Here is an 18,390-nt window from a genome sequence, read left to right on the forward strand (position 1 = left end):
AAGAAGGAAGGAAGGAAGGAAAGAGAGAGAGAGAAAGAAAGAAAGAAAGAAAGAAAGAAGGAAGGAAGGAAAGAGAGAGAAAGAAAGAAAGAAAGAAAAAGAAAGAAAGAAAGAAAAAGAAAGAAAGAAAGAAAGAAAGAAAGAAAGAAAGAAAGAAAGAAAGAGAATGAAAAGAAATAAAAGAAAAGAAGGAGGGAGGGAGGGAGGGAGGGAGGAGGAGGGAAGAGAGGAAAAGACAAGACATCTGGGATGGAGGCCCTGATGGAAGAAGGCTTCTAAGGAAATGGATGTGAGGCCCAGAGTGTCAGTTTAGGACCTGTTAGAGAGTGGGGATGATAAGGTGGGCCCTGCCACTCAGCAGAAACTCTCGTTTTACTCACAGTAATCGCACTTCCTGGTTGACTCAGACCAGTCCTACCGTGTGGCCATTACCTAAACAAAATTATTGCTAACGCCCCTTTTCACTTTGGAAAGTTTGGATGATAAAGTATCTGGTCACCTTAATAGTGTGCATCTAAGAGCCTTCCCGGCATAGGGAGTAGTCAGGGAGTCCTGGCAGAGGCGAGAGCGTACAACGGTGTGTTTGAAGATTCGTAGGTGGAGTTCGAGGCTGAGGGAGGTCCTCCCTGCAGGACTCTGTGCAGTAGGATGCAGGATTTTCTGCAGGAGGCGCCAAGAGGCTTGAGGAGATAGGAGCCTGTGTGAGGGGAGGGAAGACCTGTCATGGGAACAAGAGCAAATTGTTGATCTACAGTAAGGGCTGAGCAGACCCTGAGAGCATCAATCAACATCAGTCAATGCCAGTATAAAAAGAGTGTCCAGACCCTTCCATCTGACTACGGTCAGCAGGGATCCCTGCACCAGCAGCCACATGACTCACTTCGCATTGTGGTGAGGGTCACTCGTAGCTCTTACAGTGTTCATAGGCGGCGTTTCCCCCTCTTTAGCAGCCTGCATGTCTGCTAGGTGGATAGATGTATAAACTGATCTGAGGTTGGGGCTGCACAGGGCAGATGTCTCAAGAGGGTAAGGAAACGGCTGGAGTCCTGGACCATGAGAATAGCACACTCATAGTAAGCTTTGTACATGGAGATACTGTAGCATGCATTATGGGAGAAGAGGATTCCAAATAGGAAATGTGTAACAAGGGGCTGTCATCCAGTAAATTATGGCAAATTAATGTGGTGGAATATTATGTAGCCATCAAGATTTGCTTAGGTAGAATTGTAACATAACGGGAGAATGCCTAGACTGTAATAGTAAGTGAAATAAGAAAATTACAGAATGATGTATATTAAACGATCTCAACTATAACGCATAGAAAAACTGTTAATGTATTTTTTAAAGGCTGGGTACAAATATTTCATGATGATACCTGTGGGAGCTGATAGATGATATGTTTTCGTATTCAAAAACTTTTTAAATATGTTCTTTATATCATTTTTATAATGAGGAAAAATCATCTCTCTAAGAAATATTATTTAATGAAAAAAATCTTTTAAACATAAAAGAGGATCTATGTTATCACAGTTTAATTCGGCCTTCTCAGAAAACCTTTGTAGGGAGGTTTTATTCTCTAGTTTCCCCGCGGTGGGGGCAACATAAGCAGCATGGCCTAGTGTTTGAGAACATGGGTTTTGGCATCAGACATGCCTGGGTTTGAATCCCAGCTCTGCTACTAAGCTGAGCTATAGTATTGCCATGGTGTGATCTCAAGCAGGCTATCCTTATTTATGAAATAGAATAATGCACATCCCCGTCTCTTCTTTGTAATTCCAAAGCCCAAAAAGCTCTGAAAACCCAGAATCATTTCTTAAAGTGACAGCAAATTCATTTGGCCATACAACCTAACCTGAATGAGCTAGTCTTCATTTCACTTACGTGAATATAATTGTGCAGTGGAAATATTAACATGTTTAATGGTTGGATGCTGCCCCAGATCTCACAGAGAGTATGAGGTAGTATGTAGGGTTCAGGTAAGTTGTGAACTGTAGAATCTGCCTCATAGGGTTATTGTAGAATGAAGTCAAGTTGTGATTGCAGGGTTCTGAGTGCTGTTCTTGGCAGACAGTAAGTCCTCACAAAATGAGTTTATCACTATTGATGCAATAATTATTGATGAGTTTTCACTGAGTACGGAGTGCATGATTTCTGCTTGCCTCTCTTCTTTCCATTCCTTTCTTTATTGGGATGTTTGAGAAGACTAAAGTATCATATATTATGAGAATTTAGGATGGCATTGTTTAGGACACGGGAGTGCAAAAATGGGAACTTCCAGCAGAGACATTCTCCTGCTTCTTTCCTTATTCCAGATTTCTCACTTTCTGGGGAATTAGCTGTAGGAGATAATGCACATTAACAAGACACCCAAATATTTGAAGGGTTCATGGAGAAGTAAGCCTTCTTCCTTTGGTGACTGCTTTGGTCTCAAAGCGTATGTGCTCATTATAAAATGGTAATGTATTTACACCATAGCTGCACTACATTGTAAGGTTCACTGTGCTTTAAGCTAAAACTAGCCCAATAGCAAATGTGTTTTTAATTGAAAAGTGGTTATTTACTGCTTTCCATAGGAATCCACAATAAGATTTTTTCATTGCAAACAATCCTTGTGTCTTTAAAATATAATTCAATTCACAAAATTGATTTGCATTCCACCTTTCTCAGAAGCCTAAACAGAGTGCAAATTGAGGTTCACATGGGAGACTACAGTTATTACTTCCCCCTGTTTCTTGGAAGCATCCATGCATTATAAATTCTGTTAGCGTGGCATCAGCCAACTACATTATTAACATCACCAGGAGGAATTAAAACGTACCATGTTATAGGATCAAAAGTTTCACATTCTGAATCAATGCCAGTATAAAAAGAATGTCCAGACCCTTCCAAATGACTGCAGTCGGCAGGGATCCCAGCCCCAGCAGCCACGTGACTCACTTCGCATTGTGGTGGAAGTCACTCGTAGCTCTTACAGGCTTGTGGCCCGACAGGCCCTCCCCATGGGGCAGCATTTGGCCTTTTCATCATCAGCTTAGAATCACAGATCCTCAGGTCTTGAAGGAACTTTTTGGAGTTCCTGCTCTTAAACCCAGTTTTAATCTGGTCATTTAGACTGCATGTCTAGAAACACCACAGCATTGTTAGTAGCAAACAAATGAATCTTCAAATAAGTGACTCTAACATGTCACACATTGGTCCAGTGGCAGAAGAGCTCGTCTGTTGCCTCTTAAGAGGGCTGTAATCTTTTTCTATTTCAGATCATCGGGTCCTCATTGGCCCCTACTGTATATGCCCAGCACAATGTCAGGGCACATGTCTGCACAATGTTGGGTTTCAACTGATCCTCGGTGTTAATCCGTTCATTAATGCCAAATTGCAGGGTTCCTTGCCAAGCCCGTCAGCATAATCGGAACTTCTGAAGTCAGATACCTCAATTACATTCATTCAGTTGTCTCATTAGCCCCACGCAGCATCCAAACTCATCATCAAACATGTTTTCCATCGTTACTGTTGTCATTTTCTTAATACCAGTACTGTTGAAAAGGATTGTTTTCAATACAATTTCCCGTAACTTGTTTGATCTCCAGAATACAATCCATTCCCAAACTAAATAAAGCCAAGATTTGGGGGCCAGAGGGAGGGGATAGTGGGTGAGGCTGATGAGGCTTCCCTCTGGTTAGAATTAGAGAGAAATGGATGCAGAGCTTGGGCCAATAATGGGCCCCACCATCTCCCTAGTGAAGAGGACATTTTGCAGCCAGAGGTGGTTCTGCTTTGGAAATGATCTACTTTGTGTAAACTGGTGCATCGCAGATGCTGTTAGAGTATCTAACAGATACTGATAAAGTGTGGTCTGCATTTTGTAGATACGAGGGCTCTCCCTTAGGTTTACAGCTGGATGAAGGAGCTCCCCTTACTTGGCGATCACAGGCATGCGGTGCACCCTGCTGGGCTAGGACTTTGATAATAGAGAAGGCTGTCTTTTAGAAAGACTGTAGGATCAGGAGTCAGGAAGCAGGGATTCTTCTGCTTGTAGTTTTATATCTACCAGTAACAACTTTCAGCCCATCCCTCACCTACTCTATGCCCTGGATGTCTTGGCTTTACAATAGCAATAGCCTCCCTTTAGAATTTTTCTAACTCCTTCTCTCCCCAAAAAGCTGGAGATAGTGGGATGTAAGTTTTAAATTTTAATCTTTGGCAGACAGTAGGTGCTCAATCTCTCATCCTTCCATCCTTCAAGATAGCTGATGGCCCAGCCAAGTATGTCCCAGACAGGTCTCTCCATGTCTTTTTGGAAAGCCTTGATGTCCTCAATCTGGCCCCTAGGGCCTCACGCTTTCCCACTTGCTCCTGCCTCCAGTGTTAGGCCGTGGGCTTGCCTCACTACCTGTTTCAAGGCAGCTTCTATTCGATGCCTGGAGCATCCCTGGAAGTCTGAGACCTTCAAGGATGCCTATGCTCTCAAGGAAGAGGAACTATAATCGGTTCTCAGGCTCCCTTGATCAGTTCAAAATCATCTTCAGCTCTTCCAGTGCAGCACCTCCAGAGCTATTGAATGCCACCTTCTTCTATCTTTTGAGAAACCCTTAAAACCTTGCGTGGGGTGGTGCTCTGCATGCTATTTTCCAGCATCAAATTCAGTCATCAAAAGATGCATCAAGAGGGCGGGCAGGGAGTGGCGCCTGGAGTGGGGGTCAAGCAAGAAAGGCTAGAATGTGTTTGCATCCGCAAAGGGAGCATTGGAAGTTAGGGTGGAAAAAAATCCCACCTCACCAGCCTTTATTTATCGCAGTGGGTAGCCTCGAGAGGAGGGGGAGCTGGGTGGGAAAGGAAGACAATAGACTGCTGTGTTGCCTTGCCGTAAAAGCTTGCTCTAAGCAAATAACGTGGCAGGCTCAGTCAGAGCCCTGCTCAATTAGCCCCAGTTCTTAGGAGGGTCTCCCTGCAGCTGTTGGCGGCGGGCGGGCTGCAGCAAAGGCAGGCGCACTGGGGCACTCCGGAGGCAAACCTGCAGGAATCTTGCATGGGATTGACCAGGGAGGGAGAGCAAAGGACCCTGCAGCCTGATCCCAGCCTCTGCTTCTTGAACAGAGGGCTACAGAGGGGGTTGGTGGGGCTACCCTGGGGAGAGGCTGTGTGGGGAGACCACGGAGTAGGTGACCAGAAAAGCTAGTGCAAACGTTTCATGCCGAGAGTGACCGACATATGGAACGTGTTATGCGGAAGGGTTACAGGCTGGAGGAGCTCCTAGAGTTTTTCAGGGGGTGGGGTGGGGGAGGGGGAAGGCTTCAGAAACTCAAGGAGGTTTCTAAACAAAAGGAATTTGAGAAGGGTTGGAGAAATAATGAGAAATGCAAACTTGACCCAGAGTTTCTCTTTCCGTCTCACGGCTTCTCCCTGCCTATCCTCGTATGTTTCCAGTTCACGGGGACCCAGGAAGGCCACTGGAGCCCTGTGCCTGACTCCACGTGCACCACACTGGGAGTGTGGGTGGCGGAGTAGGGGCACCCGCAGAGCTGGCTGCTCCTCTGGGCTGAAGGGGACCCAGAGATCAAGAGCCCCGCCTGGCTTTAGACCCCTGTGGACGGCAGCAGGCTGCTAGCGCCGGGATGGTCTCCAGATGATGTACTCTGGTTCCTGCCCTTGCTAGAGGAGCAATCTGATGCCGGCCGGGAGTGAAAAGCAGACCTGCCCAGGGACTAACAGTGACCAAAGGGGAGGCAGGGGGCAGATGCAGGCTCTTGATCCCTTCTGACGTTTGACTTCTCCCCTTCTCAGCATCCCTCACCCAGCACCCCACGCACACATGCATATACACACACTCAGACACACACACCATGCACACATGCATATACACACACACCACACACTCACATACACACGGAGACACACACCACGCACACATGCATATACACACACACAGACACACACACCACACACACATGCATATACACACATGCAGACACACGCACCATGCACACATGCATATACACACACGCAGATACACACACCACACAGAATAACACCACACATATGCACATACACACACAGACACACACCACACACGCACATCCACACGCAGACACACACACCACACAGATTAATACCACACACGCACATATACATGCAGACACATGCACACCACACAAATTAACACCACACACACGTATACACACACAGACACACACACTACACAGATGCGCACAGAATAACACCACACACATGCAAACACACACATACAGACATACACATACTGCACGTGGAATAACACCACACACATGCACACACACATACAGACATACACATACCACACATGGAATAACACCACACACATGCACAGACACAGATATACATGCACCACACACAGAATAACACCAGACACACATGCACACACACAGACATACACCACACACAACACACAGACACACACACACAGAATAACGCCATACACATATGTACACCTGCAGAGACACACTCACACCTAGGCATATACACCACATGCATACAGAGACACACTCACACACACACATGCACATACACACAAGCACGTACATAGACTTCACACACATGAATACATATACACAACACACACAGACACACCCACAGTCTTACACAGACACCACACACACATGTCGATATGCATATAGCACACACACCCAGAGACACACAGACACACTCACAGGCATACATACATGCATATACATACCACACACAGACACATCTACAGTCATACATAGACACTACACACATAGAGACAACACACACCCACACACAGATACACATAGATGTGCACGCGCGCGCGCGCACACACACACACACACACACTGCCTGACTTGTTGCCCGACAGATGGGCACTGGCTTGTCACTTGTAGCCCTACTGCTTTAGCCTCTGTTGACCGGGCTGCTGGGCACTGCCACCCCTCTTGGGACAAGGTGCAGGTGGCCTTGTGTGACTGTGGCCTGTTCTGAGATCCTCTTCCTGAACCAGGAAGTGCTGTGTGACACTGAGTGCCCGTGCCTCGGTCTTTCCCATGGTGCTGGGACAGGGCCACCTGCTGCGTCTACAACACCTACATGTTCGCTTCCCTGGCAGTAGAAAGAAATGTAGGTTAGTGCAGGGAGGTCACCGGCTTTGGGGACAGTGGCAGGGTGGAGCGGTCTCTAATGTGAATGGAAGTGCACATGCCCTCTGGTTCTGCAGCAATGCTGGCTTCAGAGGGACCTTCTCTGCCACCTTTCCAGTTTTTCCGAACCAGGTAGAAGAGCATCACCCAGGGTCTTGGGCTCAGCCGAAACCCCCTATACTCAAAAGAGACCCCCTTTTCCATGTGTCCCCCCTTGCTCTCTCACTGTTTCTCTGTCTCCCTCACTCTCTGTGCCTCTCTCCTCTCTTCTCTCTCTCTGCTCCGTCTCTGCTCGTCTGTTTCTCGCTCTGTGTCGCTCTTCTTTCTCAAACTCTGACTCTGCCTCTCCTCCTGTCTCTGTATCTCTCTGTCTCTCACTCTGTCCTTCTCTGTGTGTTTTTTTCTGTTTCCGTCTCCCTGCATCTCTGTCTCTGTCTCTCTCAGTTCTGTGTCTCTGCCTCCCTCTCTTCCTGTCTCTGTATCTCTGTCTCAGTTTTTCTGTCTTTATGTCTCTGTCTCTCTGAGTCTCTGTATCTCTGTCTCTTTCTCTCCTTTCTCTCTTTGTTCTCTGTCCCTCCATCTCTGTCTCCTTCCCCCTCAGTCTCTCTCTGTCTCTTCTTTTCTCTGTCTCAGCCTCTCTCTGCCTCTGTCTCTGTATCTGTGTCTCTGTTTCCCTCTTTCTCAGTCTCTCTCTGTCTCTATCTCTCTCTCTGTCACTCAGCCACTTACCTGAAGTCTCCATGAGCATGGGGTGGCTTTGCCTCTCTGCTTGGCCACTTCGCAGTCAGACCCGTGGGGCCTGCAGACCCTCCACTGGCGCACACCTTCAGGAGACCCACGGCATCCGGGCACTCCCGTGTTCTTCGGGGTTCCAGCCCTGAGTAGCTGGTGAACAGCAGTAAGCATCCTCCAGGTCCACTGTAGATTTCTCATCCAGGCACCGAGCTGGGCCCTTCTGAGCAAACTTAATGGAATGTCCTTGGTGACATTACAAGATGCCCCCCGATCCCCTGTAGTCTATTACTGACAGACATTTAGGTTGATTCCCCGTCTTCGCTATTGTGAGTAGCACTGCAGCGAACATACGTGTGCATATGTGTCTTTATGAGGGAATGATGCATAGTCCTTTGGGTACGTGCCCAGTAATGGGATTGCTAGGTTGAATAGTATTTCTGTTCTTACATCTTCAAGGAATCACTTTGGTCTTTGAGGAATTGAATTTGCGTTTTCAAACGTCATAGAGAACAAGGTCTTGAGGATGTGGAGTAACAGGGAGACCAAGGAATGAAAAAGCCATCAGGTTGGAGGTGACGTCACCCAGAGTGATGGCAGGTTTATGGACAGACAGGAGAATGCTCTGATCCCTGGTGTCCATGAGGAAGGTGGATGCCAATAGATGGTGCTACGCAGACACTTGTGAAAGGGAGACAGGAGAGACTCTGCCTCCACAGGTTGCCTCTTGGGCTGAGCAGGGCTGCTGGGGCCCCCGGCCTCTCACACACAGCATCAGACATGCTGTGTTGATCAGGCTCACTAGGACCCCCGTGCCTCCCCCAGGAAGCCCTACTGGTAGGTAGGTTTCCCTCCATGTGTCTTAAATACGCTGACTGCTCTGTGTGTGGCTGTGGCTGAGCAGCGTAGGGCTGTTCATCTGGAGAGCTAGGCTTGGTTCCTGCTCTTGTCCTGGTTGATTGGTTGGTTTGGGGACAAGTCACTCTCCCCCCATAGCCTTTCCATTGTGCCACGCTCCTAATAGAGCTGGGTGCCAGTTCCTGGCACCCTGGCTTCACAGGGACACAGAGAAACAGAGAGGACCAGAAAATTAGGCTGATAATAATAATTTCTTTTCCATTTGGCCTGGAGAAGAAATGGCTCAGGGTTGGCACAGGATAATAGAAGCACAGGGTATCTCAGCTAGCAAGAACGTTTGAAATTCTTTAGTTCAAGAATTCTAAACCTAAAATCTGTGGGACACTAGGTTGATTTGTATAGACTCTTTGAATCACCTTGAAATTGTTTGCTATATTTTTCTTTATGGGCACATGTGTGGTGTTTTAGCAGAAGGGTTTCTTAGCTTTGGTCACATTGTAAAAGGGCTAACGATCCAAAAACAATTAACTCCCCAGCATCATGTTGTGTGATTCATAACCGAGGGGTCTCCGTAGATGGCACTAGGAAAGGTATGGGTCCTTTTATTCAGTTGTCACCATGACTGGGGTCACGATTGAGATTTACTAGGTGGGGGCCTGAGCTGCATATGTGCGAGATAAAACTGAACAATAAAAGACTGTCCTGTTCAAAATCCCAGTGACACCCCTATGGAGAAACGCTGCTCCAGAACTGAGCCCCCAAGATGCACAGGGGTTCTCCCGTAGCCACAAAGCTCATTAGTGGAAGAGTTGGTTTTTATTAACAAATCAAAACAGGGGATGTGCCAAGAGCTTACATTTTATTCTGTTTCTCATCAACAGCTACAAATATGCTGCAATCTGTGAAAACAAAAAAATCAGAAATCTGTCCTACCTTCAATGCTCCAGCCGTTTTTTAAAATGAATCTTTGGGTTCTTGGTTGTTTTTTTTACCATGAAATAAGAAAAAAGGAAAGGAATATTTTATATTTGGAGAAACTAAAGCATAAACACCAGATCCCACCAGCCCCCCATCACACAGATATGCTCTTCAGCTACTATGAATTGGTGAGGCAAGCCTTAGACTGGAAATGTCTCCTTGATGTTTCAGAGGATCTGTCTTGAAAGTCTCTTCCTCCACAAAGAAAGAAACAGTAATACACTAGTGTGCTGCTTGCTACCCAGTTCACTTCAATGAAGTGGCAGGTGCCTTAGACTTTGGAGTGAATTGGGAGGTATTCTGCAATATTAGCTAAGAGCTAGGGCTGTGGGATCACAGAGACAGGGGTTTGTTCCCTGGCTCTGCCTCTCAAGTGATGTGTAATCTTGAGAAAAATTACTTAATTCTTCTGAGCCTCAGTTTCCTCTGCTGAAAAGTGGGGGTTAATAATCATGTCCACGAGGATTAATTGAGATCATCCATGTGAAGTGTTCCGCACAGTCTAGCATATGGTGAGCCTCAATAAATGTGAGCTGTTATTACAAGCGATTATTATGACTTGTGTCTGTGATTAAAGACAGCCTGGGGTTCAGACTGTTTGTGCCAAAATTGCTTTCAGAGGACAAGCTCTGGGTTGGTTTTTCAGTCTTGCCCAGCTGCCCAGAAAGGGTCACTAGAGAGTTTGGGGTTGGAGTCATAGTGTTTATTAAGTGCCTACCACACACTCCAGTTTTGACGGGAGGTTGGTTTTCTTCCTGTGCTCACATCCCCACATCACTAGATGAGTGGGTGAGAAGAGACTCAGAAAAGCACCAGACACATGTTTCTTCTGCCTCAGTTTCCTAGTCTGTAAAAGTATTCAAGTGCACGATAGCAGCCACAGGGAACAGAGGGGAGATACACCTGGAAAAGAAGTCCCAGCTGTCAGTCTTCAGACACCATGGTTTTCTGGAGAAGGGATCCAGACCAGACCACCAATCGATACAGCCACAGACCACCAGTCAATATACCTCATCCTTGTGAAAGGTGGTTGGCTGTGTGGCAGCAGGGAGGCGTGAGGGGCCATATTTGACACAGGCCTGATGGCCAAGTCTAGAGGAGTAAGCCTACCACCTGACCACACTTTCTGTAGCCAAGTCCTCCAGGGGCCAAACCAGTATGGTTTGGGTGATCCCGGACTTGCTGCTATGCTTGATGCACATAAAAAAGGTTTGGCTGTTGCCAAGCCAGCTGTGGTGTTGGTTTGGAAGAGGCAATCAGAGTAAGGATTGAACGGAAGACATGCTTTGGGATTTCCCTTAGCCTCCAACCCCCCAGAGGAAGCCAGCTTCTTTATTCTGCCATTTTGAGACTCATGCTTATCTGGGTAAATAAAATAAATACTTCCATCATCATCATCATTAATTATAATTATTGAAAATCAATTGCTGAGCAGCCTCTACCTTGTAATGATATTACTACAGTTGTGTAGCGTTTTGCAGACAATGGATACCCTTGACCATAAACCCAACTCAAACATGCGGCATGAATTTAAAACAAAATCGTTGACTTGAGACAGCTATTCTCCGAGGCTGAAGTTATTCTTTAATACCAGCTGTACCTGCGGCTGTCTGTGTGGCTGAAGCAGCTTCCCCTTGTGTGTCATCATACTTAGAGAATGGAGTAACCCAGACACAGAAAATGATACCAAAATTGGAATGTTTCTGAACATTAAATGACTCAATCATTGGAAAATAGTTTATAATTTTTCAAAATTCAAAAATTTGAAAACAGCTTGACTAGAGCTCATCTTCGCTTCAAGCAGTTACGTGGGGGGGGGGGTGTGTGTGCACATGCGCGTGAGCACAGGCGCGCAAACCCATACATGCACACCTGTATGCATAGTGGTGGATAAGTGTGAATTACCAAAACAAATACTACTAAATGCAAGATAACACCATGATGGCCAGTAGCTGGATTGACTCAGATTTTCTCTGCGGATCCTTCCCGGTCCATCCTTCTGCCGTGAAATGGGAGTTTGTATTATGCAAAGGATAAAGTAAACCTGAGTTTCCTAGGCTTGTGTCAGCATACCAAGCCCCTTTAAGATCTCTCTTTGCCAAGATGCGGCTAAGCCAGAGGGCTGCTTGGCCTGGGGAATAACTGTCCTACCTTTCTCCAGGAGCGGCTGGCGCACACTGGTGTGACATGTGCCATGCCTTCCATCTTTCCCTCCTCTCCTCGAGGCCAGAGGAGGGTATGCTTTGAACAATGTGAAATTCTTCTTCTCCTAACAGCTGTGCAAAGGAAGCTCACCGCTTTCTACCTCCATCTCGATGCACTGAGCTTTCTTTTGGGATATAACCTCCTTGTCTATATCTTCCTAGTTCAAGGGTTCCTGTTCCTCACTTCCTGGCCTTCGGAAGGACCAGTTTCAGTACTTCCTTTCTGAGGGAGGCGAGTCAACCTTCTGAGGTTCTCTGTTTTATTTTATTTCATCCTAGAGTCTGCCTTTGCTGTTGACTGTGTGCCTTGTCTCACTTCTGCTGAGAAGCCAGCATCTCCTGAAAATTGAGGGCCTTGTCCTATTTCACATCTTGGACTGAGGATTGACTGTGTGTATCACTCAGTTTCAGAACCCTGAGTATTAAGTGCTAAGTTTTAAGGAGAGGAACAACAGTAGAATCAGGGATCTTCAAGAACAGGATAAGAATCTATTTCCCTGCCCCTTCTCTCACCTGGTTTGACACTACATAGATACAGACCTGCCCCGAGTTCAGGGGTTGTCCAGTGAGGCCTCACCAAATGCCAACAGAGAGAGCAGCGTTTTCTCCTCCAGATCGCTGATTGCTTCTGGTTTTCCATGACTTTAGAGCGTGCACGTCAGCCTGTTTTGGGGACCATCTCTGGTCTGCTTTCTGATCTTGGCTCTGTTCCTCAATTTATGTCTTTTTTGTGCTCCATAAGACAGGGAGTTTCATGATTGCCACCACTCGAGAGGTATGCTAAAGTGAATGAGGTGGAGAACACAGCTGGCAGGAAAGAAGGTGCCGTGGAAACCCACACAGCTTCACTCATGTGAGCTCATTTCTCATTTACTCCTTGTAGCAATTCCAAGTCACCCCCTCCCTTCATCCCTTTCCAAGCATTTCCCTGCCTTGTTGGTTTTGGATCCATCATTCCCCCGGTGAGTTAACCTACATGTTTTCATTTGAATCTAATCATGCTATTTCCAGGTTGCCAACCCCCACGGGTGCTTCAGCCTAATTGGTCTGTCCTCACTGGTGTCTGCAGCACCTTCCCTTTGAGCGTCATCTGTGCATTTTAATTAATCTGCCACTTTTTCCTCCCTCCTGCTTCCGGATCATTAATAAAGAGATTAAGCAAAACCAGACCAATCCCCAGCAGAGGCTCCACCAGGATCTCTCTCTCCCGGTTCCCAGCCTTGTCATGGGTCAGGACATCTTCATGCGGCCCCACTGACTAATTTGGAGGCCTCAAGACCTATGTTCAGAACAAAACCAGTGTGAATTAATTATGCAATTAAGATTTGGAGGACAAGCATAGCCAGTCTTTATATATGGCCTTAGTTTAATATTTTCACCACATTCCTTTCCCCTTTGTCATTCTACTTTAACTCTGTCACTTCCCCACCTCTCTCCCTTTCCACTCCCTGAGCAAGACATTAGGGTTACTGGCAGGATGTGTTCTTCTGAGTCTGTCGCATTAGTCAGAGACCATGTCATGGCAGAAGAAATTCTCCAAAGAATCAGGCCCTTCTGGACACAGCTGGCCAGTGTCCTCTTTGAACCCAGCCAGAGAATGCATTGGCCTCCAGAGGATATGGCTGTACCAGAAATAATGAAGTCTTTTGAATTTGCATATTAAAAATTTGGCAAATTAAAAACCGCTTTCACTTCTGCTCTCATGACTCCTCCCTGAGGAAAGCTAAAACAGAGCTTTTCTGCTTTCTTTATAAGTCGCCCAGATTTCCAGTGCTGGACTCAACCCCAGGATGTGAGATGGTGCACTGAGTATTCTGTCCACCACAGCAGGGCCTCTGCAGGCACAGGTGATCTACTCTGGAGAGCATCAGGCCCAGGAGGGACTAGGGTGGGGGAACTGGACTGTGTTTACTTTCATGAGGGATGCTTTCATAGGAAATATGGGGAGGAGGACATAGGAGTGATGGCCTCACATCTCTGCAAACTCTGCTTAGAGCTCAGGCTTCTTGGGGAAGGGCACAGCCTGCTGATGGCAGCCATCCTGGCTCCAGGCTTGGAGCTTGGGCTTCCCCTGGAAGTAAACTCTCTAGGATGTTTGAGAGCAGGGATAGACAGACAGGCAGCAGAGTGTCATCATTAATAACACGAGCTCTAGAGCCAGAGTGCAAATCCTAGCTCTGCTGCTTGTTAGCTAGTCATGGAACCCCTTTGTGCCTCAGTTTCCCCATCTGAATGGGAAATATAATAGTACCTACTTGAGGATGGTGGTTGCCAGGATTTAAGATTTTATGTAAGCCAGTACCTGGCACTTTGCATTTTTATTCTTGGTGATCTCACCCCTAAGCAGTCTAAAAATTCACTCCATACATGTGCAACAAGAGGGGTCTTTAGGTACATGGTCAGGAGGTGCTCCTGTGTAGGGAAGCTGGTCCTGGAGAGGTGAATTGGAATCTGAAGGCTGCAGCCCCATCGCTGCATGTGGCACAGCAGACGCAGGTTGCTGGGGGCTCAGATCCTGTGCCACTCTCTACCCCAGCTTCCTCTTCCATGTCAGCTGCTTCTCGAATACCCCCAAACCCTCTGTGGATGCTGTAAACTGAGCCAAAAAGGAGGAATCAGAAATTGCTCTCTTTTGAGTATTTTGAGGGATGGTGAAACCTTGTAGGAATGTTGCTCCAGGGACTGAGAAAACACCATATGTGGGAAAGCATTTCTAAGTGAGGAAAATCGCACATGCACGTCGGTCAGGCTCTTGGAAAACTCCGAGCAGGGGAAATGGGCACTGGGGAGAGTGTAGAAAGGGGGTTTACTGAGGTCTTTAACAGGTCTTTTTCTAATTATAGCCAAGAAGAGCCTGGGGACCATGGCCGACTTCAGAGCCAGGGCCTGTATTTTCTTTGGGAAAAGAAGGCAGAGTTGATTGGCTTCCAAAGCCAGGCTTGGCAAAGGCCCATACAGGCTCTCCAGCCAGCAAACAGTGCCTTGGGTAGGTCTCGATCGTAGCAGGCGCTCATTCAGTAAATAGACATCAAAACTCTGCAGTGTCTAGCCGTGTGCTGGGCATCAAGGATGTGTGGATGGAAAGGACATGGTCCCTGTCGTCAAAGAGGAGACACACCAACAGTAATAGCACAATATAACAATGGCTTAAATGGGACTCTCTGCAGATGGCAGTGACCGCTAGAGAAAGAGCAGAGACATCCCCCTAAGTAGAAAAGCTCACCGCTGTGCCTTGCCTGGGTCGAGCTGGCACTGCCTCGCTGTTTCCATTCCCCACTCCTGGGAACTGTCTCCCTGGGGACTCCCACCTAGATATGGAGTGAGAAATGAAGATACTAGTGACCAAAAAGTGGCCAGAGATCAGAATCCATCAATTCCTGCCCCCAGCATATTCAGAAATACCGCCTCTCCCTTGCCCGTGGTTGCTTTCGTCATTTGTCTGTTCCCTGGGCTTCTAGTTCATGATACTCTTTTCTTCTCCCACACCCAGTGTAAGTGGGCTGAGATCCGAGCACTTGGGCACCATGGCATTAGGGGAAAGCATTGCGGAGACCGTGTTGGTGCAGATTGCTGTGAGCCAGATGCAGAGGAGGGAGCTCCCAGACGCTGGGCCCCTCGCATGTGTGCATCAAGGGCAGATGTGCCCCATCTCCTGCCGCCACAGGCCATTCAGGTTCATGTTCTATAACATGTCTAGTGTGCTCACCCTGTGCCTGACACTATGCTAGGTGCTTCCACGTGGATTTCATTATTTACCCCTCACAATAATGTTGATGGTGCACGAGCCATGTGGTTTTTGTTGAGCCTGCAAACCAAACGTCCCCCATCACTCTCTGCCATTGTTTAGCTGTCTGATCTGAGACAGCTCACTTCACCACCACTGCAGGCCTCAGCTCCCTTATCTGTATAAATGAGGAGGTTGTCTAAGGTCTTTTCCAGCTGCAAACCTCTGTGTTTTGGGGTGTTCTGTTAGCAACAATCTTGGACTTGCTCTCTATGAAAAAAGCTAAAAGTGGATTATTGAAATGGAGTCCACAGGAAGCCTGCAGGGTTTTAAGACAGTCTTCTGAAGCATTTAGAAACACTCACTAGCCTGCGGATGACTTACTCCCACCACTTATTACAAAGTATCACGGCAAGTAAGAAAGAAATGGCCAGGCGCTGGGAGAGCAGGCTGGGTTGCAAGGAGACAGCAGGTGCTGCTGTTGGGATCTTGGCGGAGCATTGCAGAAAAGTCAGCTTTGGTACCAGGCACTGAAACACGGGTGAAATTTCAACAGCAGAGGCAGTGCACATGGATCGTGATTCGAGCAGCAGTGAGTAGTGAATGGGGTTGGAGCAAGGGGCCTGTGAGCCCAATCATCACACGACAGAAAAGGGAGGTGAGGGCCGGAGTTCAGGGAACACCTCTCACTTCCCTGAGGGTCTCTCCTTTTCTTTAAACTTCATTTAGGTTTTCCTCATCTATAAGATGAATAAGATTAAATGGTCTCTTTATATGCTTTGTCTACTTCTAACACACTTAGGTTCCATATTCCAGCTGTCACCCATAAAGACTCTTACTTTTCCCTCCTCAATCCATCAGCATCAGCCAGCATTCTCCCTCTCAGCTCGCCCTGGTCATTACCTCACTAATCTGTACCTTGACTCTTGTTTTACCTAGGACTTCGCCTCACTAACCATACTTCATTTATTTCCTTAAGAGTGGATACCCTGTGTATTCTTAGCTTACAGTGGCTCAGCTTTTGGGAGATTTAATACATTGTTTTTCAATAGGCTGTCAGTCCTAAATGATTTCTTTTTTGGGGGGAGGGGAGCGTAATCCTAGTTGCACATATGCCATATTTTTTGTACAGTTCAAGTTGCATTTTGCTGGGCCTGTAATATTGAAGGAAATGTCACTTGTATGCAGAATAGGAGGGAGATTCCTTATCCTGTGGGAACTATTTTCCTAGGATAATACAATTCCTTAGAGTCATCTCCAAGGGTGAGTGGCAAAGCTAGAATCCCTCTCTTGGCTTTGACCTTGAAGGAATCGGTTGTCCCAAAGACTAGTTCCCATGGAAAAAAGATAGCCTCCTTATCACAGTGGCAGGAGGAGGCAGTGTGAGCAGAGTGCCTCACCGTCGCTGGCCTCTCGGGACAAGCCAGCCAGCGGTATCTCAGACAAGCTGGGAAAGAGGCTCCCTGTGAGTCCTGGGAGCGAGTTAGCACTGGCAGGCTCAGACCTGGGTGTTGGTTTGCAGGACTGCTTTTCTGTTTCTTATGTCGGCTTTGTTTACCTCCTCTCTATCTTCCCCCTGGACTTAGTAAAGCCTTTCCAAAAGTACCAAAGGTGAACCAGGGGAAGAGTTTTTATTTTCCATGTTTAGACAGAACTTTAAAGAGGAAATGATGTACCCCCCTGGGAACCAGTGAGGTGGTAGCGATGGTAATTAAGGAGCGAATATCTCAAGGCGGTGGACGAATCAGGTACAAGTCAGGATCGCTAGCTCAGCAGCCCCTCTCCACCAGGAGCATCTCCTTCCAGTGCTAAGCCTTGGAAGATCTGGGCTTTGCTCTAGTGAGGGAGAGACTAGCAATGAAGGTGTCTCCAGATCACCACTGTAATTCCACCAGGACTCAGCAGAAGCCCAATGTGGAGCTTCTACTATGGCAACAGAATGAGGGCGCTGAGGGGTTGGAATGCCATTTAAACAAGGTAATAGTAGAATTGGAAGAAACATAACCACTAAAAGGAACATGTTGTAGCAGAAATGTTAGAAATCTAAAGGAGGAAAGTGAATCAACAGTGACTCTTCTATTCTGGGCAGGTCCAGTCCATTTATTTGAGGTGGTTATTCTGCATCTCTGTCTTCTGCAAGTAGTGCTGTGGCCGGGCTGTGTTTTGTGGAGAGGGTCCCCAGGGATGCCGCAGATCAATTGGTGATGCGTGTGCATCAGAGAGCTCAGCAGAGCATCCTGGAACGCAGGCCCTTTCGCAGAGTGGGTAGTGGCCCCACGTGTTCATTTCCAAAGGCAGGAGAACAGACCGCTCCAGCTGTGGCCTGGCCGAGGATGACCCCACCTATGACACCGTAATATGGGGGCAACTGAACCAGTCCTCAGTCTCAGTGCGTTCCAGGGGCTGCAGCTAGGGAGCAGTCGAACTCTTTCTTGAGACAATTACAAGGCCACCGCTGCTGCTGCTGCTGCTGAAGGGAAGTTACTCCATGGTTACAATTCTCAGGTTTGAAGTTTTCATGCTTTGCCAAGGTAGAGTGAATGATATGTCTTTACGGGCTCAGGGGATGTTTAAAGAAGTGGTAGGACATCATCCACCCACAAGCAGAGCCTGCAGGATAAAGCAGACCTCGGATGTAAATGCAATCCATGCAAAGAGCAGAGTCAGCAGACCTGGAGTGCATTCTGCAGTATTTCCCGGGGGTGGGGGAAAGAAATCGCCTCTTCAGAATGTCCAGAGGGGAGCTGCATTGCTCACCTGGGGGTAC

General features: G+C 47.3%; 1 protein-coding gene across 3 annotated transcripts in view; it reads left to right on the plus strand.

Moving 5' to 3' along the window:
- The window catches only part of NTF3 (neurotrophin 3), a 64,994-nt gene that overhangs the window by 45,390 nt on the left and 1,214 nt on the right, over positions 1–18,390 (plus strand). The window lies entirely within an intron of this gene.

The sequence above is a fragment of the Sapajus apella genome, unplaced genomic scaffold (assembly GCF_009761245.1).
Source record: "Sapajus apella isolate SASKATOON/1434 unplaced genomic scaffold, GSC_monkey_1.0 scaffold86, whole genome shotgun sequence".
Lineage (NCBI taxonomy): Eukaryota > Metazoa > Chordata > Mammalia > Primates > Cebidae > Sapajus > Sapajus apella.